A 10938-nucleotide genomic window follows, 5' to 3' on the forward strand; every position below is an offset into this window, starting at 1 on the left:
TGGAAAAAATACTAATTCAGTAAACAAATGGGTGGACTACAGACAATTGTTTTAGGTTTCCTTAAATTATGAGAATTACAAAATTAAAAAGAAAATAACCTGCCATGTTTATTTTTGGAAGACACCCAATTATGTCATGCTTTTCCAATAAGTTGAGATGCTCAGAAAGCCCAGCTGTTACTTTCCTGCAACAAAATGATCTGCAACATTTACTTGAAATGTCACTTCTTCTCCTAACCCTTCACCCATTTCTGTTTGTGTCTCTGTCCTCGTAGTCAGGCTGAGCTGTGATCTCCGAAAATAATCGATCAGAGGCGCATGGCACTAAAAAGCCCTCCAGTTCTCCACTCACCACGGTGACGGCTTACATTTGTAACGCCTTCATTGGCTTAGTCTTTGCTTGTTCTGGACATCCTGAGGATGTTTAGCTGTCGGCTCAGAGGTGACATTTGACCTCCATTACCATCTTCCCTGTCACCCCAGCAGCTATTTCTAGAGGATTTCCCTTCACAAGAACATTATGGCTCATGTCTCAGGATGTTATTGTGTGCAGATAGCGGCAGCAGCCTTCACATCCTCTTGCAGCAGGAACAAAATTCCCACAGAATATTAAAGAGAAGGTCATGTGTTATGCTTGGCTATTTTTATGCCCATGAAAAAAAAAAAACATAAACAGATAGTCTGTTATGTAGGGTTAAGAAGAAGGAGACATTTGGGAATGCGTCACATCTCTTTTTGGGGGATTCCATTGAGTCACACACATAAGGACGGTGCACCAAGCTGCCAGCTTACCTCCATGTGTATAATGTGGCCCTGCAGTCCCAATTGTACTGCTGTGACTGTGCGCCCCTACAGATTTACTTCTTACATGTGTTCTCACAGCAGTTATTCTGAGCCAAGTAGCCATCATTTCCACCTTCAAAATTGAGAAGAATCTCATTTCATTAACAAATAGAATTTGATCAAAGTAAACCTGTTTAGGGGTTGGTGTAAGAATGCATGATGATGTAAAACTGTCCAACCCACCTAATGAAATTCAGTGCCAGAGAAAGGTAGAGCCTATAAAAGTAGAATCTGGTCTGGATTGGGTGTCAGTTTACGGAAGGGTGCACTCTCTGTCTCTGTCTCTCACACACACACACACACACGTATTGTCAATCGTTAGTTTAAACTCAGAAAACGACTACCAGATCATGACAACTGCACATGTAGGGCGCCATATTTATGAGGCTCCCTAGATGAAGCAGAAAAATGGTTAGATTTTACATTGGATTTTTATTTAAGGTGTTCTCATATGTCACTCAGCATGAAAATAATTGCATTTTATTCTTTGTAACGCATGTGTATTTTCAAATAAAGGTTTATGCAGATCATTTACAATTTTTAGAGGGAGCTCTATATATGCTAATGTTCTTTTCTAATTGTTGGTTATAAATATACAGTGGATATAAAAAAGTCTGCACATCCCTCTTAAAAATGGCAGCTTTTCATTATGTAACAAATCATCCATCCATCATCCAACCTGCTGTATCCTAACTACAGGGTCACAGGGGTTTGCTGGAGCCAATCCCAGCCAACACAGGGCGTAAGGCAGGAAACAAACCCCAGGCAGGGCGCCAGCTCACCACAGGGCACACATACACACAACCTCACCAAGCACACACTAGGGACAATTTAGGATCTCCAAAGCAGCTAACCTTCATGTCTTTGAACTGTGGGAGGAAACCCGCACAGACACGGGGAGAACATGCAAACTTCACGCAGGGAGGACCCGGGAAGCAAACCCAGGTCTCCTAACTGCGAGGCAGCAGCGCTACCCACTCTGCCACTGTGCCGCCCAACATAAATCATGTTGCAGCTTTTTCTACTTTGTAGCGGGGCCACATAGTTAGTGTTTAAATGTCAGCTCTGAGTGCGTCTCGTTTCATTGTCCCGTTTGCTGTTTGTATGTGTATCAGTTAATGCCGTCCCCGTAAAGGAGGACGGATGATGGAAGGAGACCACAGCCGCAAACCTGGAAAACACCTGTTCTTAATTAATCAGTCACAGCCGTCACAGACTATTTAAGTAATCAGGAGAGAGGAGAAGAAGGGAGGAAAGAGGGAGGAGAAGGAAAAAAGACCGTTTTGTTTCAACCACTTCAACTTGCTTGCTGTTTCTTCACATCGCGCCTTTCACCAGTTTGCTTTTCATTTTCCGGACTGTCTTTCAACCTGCATCTGCTGAGACCCCGGGATCGATTCACCATCCACCATACGCCGAGGAGTCACGGTGAGGTTGCTGCAAACGCTGGGAAAATCAAACACCACAATTGCCGCTAGTTCAGTCATCCGTATTCAGGACATTTTTTATATTCGGACTCAAGTTCACAATCATTCTGTTTATCAGTCATTTTGTTGTTCGTGTTGTGTGTTATATGTTACAGGGACAAGGGAGGGTTTTTGTATTTATATTTGGTGCTGTCTTGTTGTTGCTGGGGTGGAGGGATATTTATATTTATATTTGTTTTGTGGCATGTCTTGTTTCATTTAATACATTTAATCCGTTTAATTTTACATCCTGCTTTTGTGTACTTGTATTTACACCGTTGATTGTGAGGAAAAGTTTAACTGTGTAGAAGTACGGCTTGATAGTTAGATTTCTCAGTAAATTATCCATGCCACAGGTCTTGGAGGTGCAGCTGCCGGCTGGGTAAAGGGGTCGGCCGTTACAACTTTTTATTGTGAAAATGCAGCCTACACAAAGAAGATAAAACAAAATCGGAAACCATTTAAGGAAAAAAATGAATAAATAACTGGCAAAACCTGGTTATATAATTGTGCTCACCTTAAACTAATGCATTGCTGAAGCACCTGGCCATGGAGACGAGGAGTCTGAGCTTTACCATCAGAGCCACTTATGACGTCCTGCCAACACCAACCAATCTCCATCAGAATATTGGTGAAGATCCAGGGTGTGCCCTTTGCTCCAGGCCAGCCTCCCTCCGACATATACTCACAGGGTGTAAGACCAGTCTCACCCAAGGGCGATACACTTTGGCGCCACAACCAGGTCCTAAAGAGCCTTGCATCCACAATGGAGGAAAACCGATCTTTCATCAATGCCCTTTCACCACCAATATCTAATCACCCATGGATAATTGCCTTTGTCCAAGAAGGTGCTACAGTTACCAGGAGCAACTCCACACCATCGGAAAAAGGCCAGCTGTGCTTAGCACGCGACTGGAAACTGCTGGTAGATATTGGCCAACAGTTGGTGTTTCCTCTGTAGATTGCCTCTACTAACTTGAGACCTGACATGGTGCTCTGGTCCCCTTCCTTAAGGAAGGGTTACATTATCGAGCTCACCGTACCCTGGGAGGATTCTGTGGATGAGGCATACGAGCGGAAATATCTATGCTATGCTGAGTTGGCTGCTGAAGCGCAACATCGTGGCTGGACCATGAAGGTTCACCCAGTGGAAGTTGGATGCAGACGGTTTGTGGCAACATCTACCGTCAAACTGCTTAGAGACCTGGGAATTAGGGGCCATAGCCAGCGCGCAGCCATCAAAGCTGTATCAGAAGCAGCGGAAAGAAGTAGCCAGTGGCTTTGGATGAAGAGGAATATCCCCTGTTGGGCCCCCAATTAATAAACTTAGGCTGCCAGACACAGGTTCATGAGATGTCAGTCATTTAGCACCAAAGCGACTCTCATGAGTAATTGGGAGTGGGACGCAAGCTTAGGGCTGATCCCCCTATAGCTGGCCGCCTCTGGTGAGGGTGTATAGTGTGAAAGGCTGAAACACCCCATGAGCCAGAGGAACACTACTGATGATACCTCCCAATATTCTGGAAAACCTCTCTAAGTCTACCATTCACCATTCACCAACAAGCGTAACTGAACCTATTGTACGTGCTTGCACAAGAATAGTAACATCTCGTTCTGTGTTGTTTTTTTGTTTTGTAATCTGATTTTATTTGAGCACTCAGTTTGCCTGGGTTCAGTTCTGTCAGCTTGGCATATCTTGACTTGGGAATATTTTCCTACTCTTCCTTAGAAAAGTGTTCTAGATCTTTGAAACTGCGAGGGCATCTCCTTTGCACAGCACTTTTGAATTTTTTTTTTAATTTGATATACTTTGTTAATCACTGAAAGGAAATTGTCTCTTTGCATGACCTTTGAGGGTCAGAATGCAGGGTCAGCCATTGTATAGCGTCCCTGGGGCAATTTTCAGGTTAAGAGTCTTGCTCAATGTCCCAACAGATTAGGATTCCTTCTGGCACTAATGGGATTTGAACTAGCAACCTTAGCCACAGAGCCACCACTCCACCCTATTTATTTTATCTACGTGTCTCCTCCTCTCTCCTCCTCTCTCCCTCTCTTGGGTGTGACTACTCCCAGAAGTTCTGCAACACCTGGACCAGGCCTCGTCCCAGTAGAGAGAACCCCACCAGTCTAGGCCACTGTTCTCAAAAATCTGTTTCATTTACAGTGAACACCTCCTGACGGGGGAGACTATCAAATATTAAACTGGCAAGAACAGATCACATGATCGTAGCCAAGATGCAATGCCTTTCAGGTCAACTCAAGGATTTTCAGTTGGATTCAGGTCTGGGTTTTGGCTGTGCCTTTCCAAAGCGTTGATCTTCCTTTGTTGATTTGTAGGTATGCTTTGGGCCTTTGTTGTGCTGAAATGTGAAATTCTTCTTCATCTTTCTAGCATAATCAACTGTTATTTGAAGCTATTTATGATTCCATCCATCTTGACTAAAGCCCCAGTTGTGGCTGAAGAAAAGTAGCCCCAGTGCATGATGTTGCCACCACCATGTTTCACCATTGGCAAGGGACTTTTTAGTTGATGTGCTGTGTTCTTTTTGCACTAAACATACCTTTTGGAATTCTGGCCAAAAAGCTCAACCCTCATCTCATCAGATCATAACACATTTTCCCAGATGGTGTTGTGTGACTGGATGAATCTTTTTGCAAAATTTAGCTGGCCTTGGATGTTTTTATTAGTGAGAAAACTCCATAGCTCAGTCGTATGAAGAAGACAGTTGTCACATGTAAGGATTAACTGGAAAGTCCTGCAGTTCCTTTAATGTTTCTGTAAGCCCCTTGACCTGACCGGTTGTCTCCTTGTCTTCTCATCTTTCTTGGTAGTATCAATACTGTGCTGTAATTTTCTCCACTTGTTGATGATGAGAACATTGCAAAAATTAAGAAAAGAACAGACCATTCACCCCAACAAAGCTCTTCAGTCCTACCCACTTAATTCCTCCAAAATATCATCAAGTCTAGTTGTCCTCACTGTGCTCCATAGTATATCTTGGACCCTCTCCCGATCAATACCTTTCAATGATCCCCTTCTTGTTTTGAAAGCTCTTTGTGGACCATGGCTTTTGCAGTAGGATGCAACCAAGAAGATGTCAAGATAATCCTACAGGAACAGTGAACTTTATATGGAGGCAATCAGCGTCCCTTTAACTGATGGCACGTGTAGACTAAAGGCCCATTTATTCTCAGGTGCAGAAAGCTGCAGACGCGGTCGTGCACAGTGGATGCCCACCCTGTCCTGTTTATAGTACATGCGTTCACTGTGTGGCAGTGCATGGTTTCTCTTTGCCTCTATGTATCAATTTTACAGATATCTCCATTTCTGCCTGCACAAACTTTTATCTTTGCCCAAGTGCTGGGCAATTTCTTGCCATTAATTTATGCACACTTGGCTGTGTGCTTCTAATGTTGGATTGTAGAGGTCCAGGTAGTGATGGATCACTTCACAACTCGAATGAGCCCATGTTTTCTTGTCTAGCGCATGCACAGCTGACGTACATAGGATCACACGGTTGTTGACATGGAAGTGCTAAGTATAAATAGACCTCAACAACTATTTAACAGGAGACTGAATGTGATTGGTTCATTCTGAACACAACCACAACCTTAGTTGTAATAGGGTGTACACACTTTTACAGCCAGGTTGTTTTAAGCTTTTTATTTTTTATTTTCCAAAAGGTTTCAATTCCAATGGCTTGCAATTTCACAGTTTAAAAATTGGAAGAAGTTCTGACGTGTCATGCATGCGCATCAGAGGATCACCTTCCAGGTTGATCGGAGGTAATCAATTCCACCCTAGGGTGAGGGGGGGCACAGTCGCTAGCATTGTGTGGTACAAGAATTTCAGTATACAGTACTCTCACAGTGTATGTAACAATGAAGATCTCTAATCTCTAACATGATAGTGAAGGTGAAGTGGCCATAAACATCTTACTCCATCTAATCAACCTTTCCCATCTGCCTTAAAATGACAAACTGTTTAAAATACACATTTTGCAAGACTAATAAAAGCGTCTGTTCCATAAAGCCACCCTCTGCAACTGGATTTGGGACTTCCTAATCAGCAGACCTCAGCATATGTGGATTGGTAGCCTCACTTCAAACTGTTGTTGGCAGTTTTTGCCTTCCCCTGGTCCTGATAATGTTGGAATGGCTGGATTTGTAATGCCAGCCAATGGTTCATGGGAAGACAGCACCTGGCTTGGAGGGCCAAATAAACTGTAAGGGGGGATACTTAAAGCTGTGGCGGGAGTAAGGCAGAAAGAAGGGAAGAGAGCGGCAGACCAGAAGAAGAAATCAGTCGGCAAAAAGCAAGAGGGAAAGCTACAGTACTCGCTGGAACAAGTCAGCTGAACCCGGGTTCATTTCAGTAAGAATCATTTTCCTTTTCTTCTGGATGCGGTGAAGTTATTCGGGAGAGGACCTGATGGGCCAGCATAAGTTTCCCTGGACATGAGGTAAGGCTCAGCGCATCCTTCACAATAACGGACTGTACTGTAAATGACTGTGCGTAACAGTGGATATTTAAAGGACTCTGGTGTTCATTAATTCTTTTCTCACGTTTGAGTATTAGTGGTGTATTTTGTTGAGTGTTTTGTGATTCTGTGTGGAGGGGTGGAAGCACTGCAGTGCCATGTTATGCACTGGGGGTTTGTTTGTTTTTTATACTTTCTTATTTGCTGCATAATAATAATTCACGTTTAACTCAACATTTGCTTTTGCTGGTGTGCTTCTGTACTTGTGGTGGTCTAATAGGGAAGTAGTGTTGGTCCTTCACCCCGGATCATTTCTTCATTTATTTATTTTTTTCTCTCTCTTCGCTGCCGCTCTAGGTCAGCAGCACATATACTCAGCAAAAAAAGAAACGTCCTCTGACTTTCAACTGTTTTTCCTTTCAGTAAACTTAATGTGTAAATATTTGTATGAACACTAAAAGAGTCAACACCATAAGACATAAACTCAAAATGTTTCACAATGTGTCCCTGAATGAAGGGAGGCTCAAAATCAAAAGTACCAGTCAGTATCTGGTGTGGCCACCAGCTGCTTGAAGTACTGCAGTGCATCTCCTCCTCATGGACTGGACCAGATTTGTCAGTTCTTGCTGTAAGATGTTACCCCACTTTTCCACCAAGGCACCTGCAAGTTCCTGGACATTTCTGGGGGGAATGGCCCTAGCCCTCACCCTGCGATCCAACAGGTCCCAGACGTGCTCAATTCCTTCGACGATAAACACGAATCCGTCCATCACCCCTGGTGAGACAAAACCGTGACTCATCAGTGAAGAGCACTTTTTGCCACTCCTGTCTGGTCCAGCGAAGGTGGGTTTGTGCCCATAGGCGGCGTTGTTGCTGGTGATGTCTGGTAAGGACCTGCCTTACAACAGGCCTACAAGCCCTCAGTCCAGCCTCTCTCAGCCTATTGCGGACAGTCTGAGCACTGATGGAGGGATTGTGTGTTCCTGGTGTGACTCGGGCAGTTGTTGTGGCCATCCTGTACCTGTCACGCAGGTGTGATATTCGGATGTACCGATCCTGTGCAGGTGTTGTTACACGTGGTCTTCCACTGCGAGGATGATCAGCTGTCCTTCCTGTCTCCTGTAGCGCTGTCTTAGGCGTCTCACAGTGCGGACATGGCAATTTATTGCCCTAGCCACATCAGCAGTCCTCCTGCCTCCCTGCAGCAGGCCTAATGCACGTTCACGCAGATGAGCAGGGACCCTGGGCATCTTTCTTTGGGTGTTTTTCACAGTCGGTAGACAAGTCTCTTTAGTGTCCAGCGTTTTTAGAACTGTGACCTTAAATGCCTACTTTCTGTAAGCTGTTAAGGTCTTAACGACCATTCCACAGGTGCATGTTAATTAATTGATTATGATTAATTGAACATGCATGGAAAACATTGTTTAAACCCTTTACAATGAAGATCTGTAAAGTTATTTGGATTTTTAAAACATTATTGTTGAAATACACAGTCCTGAAAAAGCGACGTTTCTTTTTTTGCTGAGTTTATTATAATCGCGTTGGCTCGGGGAGCGATCCAAAATAACAATTGTTTCAAGTTCACAAATACCTTTTACAGGCTTCTCTGCAAATTTTCAACACAAGTTAAACAGAACTGACGTTGTATTGCTCTTCTACACCCCATTTACACTTTTCCTCCCGACGCCCACTCCCTATGGAGGTGAGGTGCCAGACCTGGGGGCACTTCCTGTGCTATGATCACACATGGGTCCCGACCTCAAAGGCCACAGTCCAAGCAAAACTGGCAGTGGACCTAACAATGGAAAAAACATCAGTGGCCTTTGAGGACCCAAAATCATGACAAATATTGCACTGTGAAAGCACTTTCAGGTCAGGTGGAAGACCCTCAAAATGGGCACAGTACTCCCCAACAGCTCCCCTTGGATGCCACCCAGCAAGGTTCTCCAACAGGACTACAATTCCCAGCATACCCTGCAGGCACCTCCCCCTATTGTAGACAACCTGACATCTTCGGACACTGCATTAGCGTTGCTAGTGTATGCAGAGAGAATCACCACAGGCATCTCCAAGTATAAGTTCGTTTGAATTGCTTTTTGGCAGAGACCTCTGCAGTCTGTTAGACATTTAAAGAGATGAATGGCTGGATGGTCACACAAATGATTGCAAGTTTAAATTAGCAGATGGGGTCGTTTCTTTGCAAGAAAAAAAAAATCCTAAATTGTTCTCACTTGTGAAAAAAAAATTTGCAACACAAACAAAAAACGCTCGATGACAGAAAATATAAACTCTGTGAAGTCTGCAAATGGAGATCACATTCTTGTTCGTGTTCTAACTAATCCCCATAAGTTTTAGCAAAATGAGAAGATCCAGGCATAGTTGAGGAGTAAATGAACCCTGTAAATTACAAAGGCAGGATACCTGAACATTGCATGCTTATTACAGCAGTCACAGTTTTGATGCCCCTGACGTTTTCATAGGGGATGATAGAACTGACACGCATAAAAATGAATTGATTTCTCAAATACAAAAGAACAGGGGTGTTAAAGTACAAATACACCCATACAGAATTTCTGAAGCTAGAAAGGAAGTGTATTATATGGTGTAATCCATTTGCATTGGTCTCAAAGTTTCTAAATTTGATTCCTACCCGATGCCCAGTGGAGATGAGATGTTAGAAAAGCTGGTCAAGCGACACACATCTCTGCTTTAGATCTGTTATAAGTAGGTGTCTCTTGAAGTATCTAGCTGTGAGAAAACTGCATCCTTCACCCTGGTTGATTTGTTTGAACTTGTAAGGATCCCATTTGGGCTTTATGGGGCCCCATGACATGTTTAACATGTAATGGATCAAAGATTCTACCCTCATTCTGAGTATCTGGATGCATACCTCGAAGGTGTCATTTTTACTAACAACTATACTGTTATTCCATGGGTAAGAGGCTTATCAAACCTCAAATGATAAAGATTGTCAAGGTACTTGTGTATTTTCATCCAGAAACAAAGATGCAGGTACTGTGCTTTCTTTGGGTTGGCAAGTTATTCTAGATAAAGTAGTCCTAATTTCACCGACCTGGCTATCCCTTTAACAGATTTAGCAAAAGGCCATAAAAATCGCAATATTGCTTGAGAAGAAACCTTTACAGCTTCAAAAGATGTTCCTTCTTCTGTGAAACCTGGACTTTACCAAGAATTTTATCCTGCAAAAAGACGCCAGCCAAGTATGAGTTGAGCTTTGTTACCTCAGGTTTTCGATGATAAGGAAAACACCATTATATGTATGAGTTGTAAATTGTTGCAAAGAGAATGTAATTATTCCACTATTGTAAAGGAATGTTTGGAGATAAAATGGGCCATTAAAGCACTCTTGTAGCACACATAAGATTGAAGGTTTACTTTCGTAATCGACCATGCGCCACCACAAAGGCTACAATTTCTAGACTCAATTGATGGGATAGATAGATAGATAGATAGATAGATAGATAGATAGATAGATCGGACTGACTGACTTACTTACTTTAATTGTCCCCAGGTAGAAATTTGACTTTTTACAAAAGCTCCTTAAAAAAAAAAATAGCTAGATAAGTAAATAAATAATTATACACACATACTTTGGTCTGAACTCACACCATAATAACTATAAAGCAAGAAAATCAAGAAGAAAGAAAATTTCAGACTTGGCTGTCACAGTCACAGTTAGGCATTATACAGACGTATTGCTATTGGTATAAAGGAGCCCCAATAACATTTCTTGACACACTTCTGTTGAATGATTTGTTTGGACAGAAAGTCCTCATTGTTAGTGTGTCAGCAAGAGGATGTGCAGCATTGTTCATAATGCTCTCAGTTCTGTCTTCATTCTCTCCTTCACTAGCACAACAAGAGTGATAGACCAGTGAAAAACAAAGAAGGGAAACCAATCATGGGAGAAAAAAAACAGTAGAATAGGTGAAGGTAATATTTGGCAGAACTACTAAACAGACCAAGGTCATTTAAATCTACTGAGCTTAGCATCAGCACTACAAGATCTGCCCAAAGACTGCTGCAAACCCAACAGACAAGAAATTTGAACAGCCATTGAACTGCTGAGGAATTGCAAGGCAGCAGGACCATATTACATTCCCGCAGATGTAGAACATACCATTAGG

The 10938-nt window shown here is 42.8% G+C and overlaps 1 non-coding gene across 1 annotated transcript; it reads right to left on the reverse strand.

Moving 5' to 3' along the window:
- Positions 1-4363: 4363 nt before the first annotated feature.
- On the reverse strand, positions 4364-4551 carry LOC120517047. Its single transcript, XR_005630971.1, has one exon. It is a non-coding gene; the product is annotated as a U2 spliceosomal RNA (small nuclear RNA).
- Between the last annotated feature and the right edge of the window lie 6387 nt (positions 4552-10938).

This window comes from Polypterus senegalus, chromosome 16, assembly GCF_016835505.1.
Source record: "Polypterus senegalus isolate Bchr_013 chromosome 16, ASM1683550v1, whole genome shotgun sequence".
NCBI classification, from domain to species: Eukaryota; Metazoa; Chordata; class Cladistia; order Polypteriformes; family Polypteridae; genus Polypterus; species Polypterus senegalus.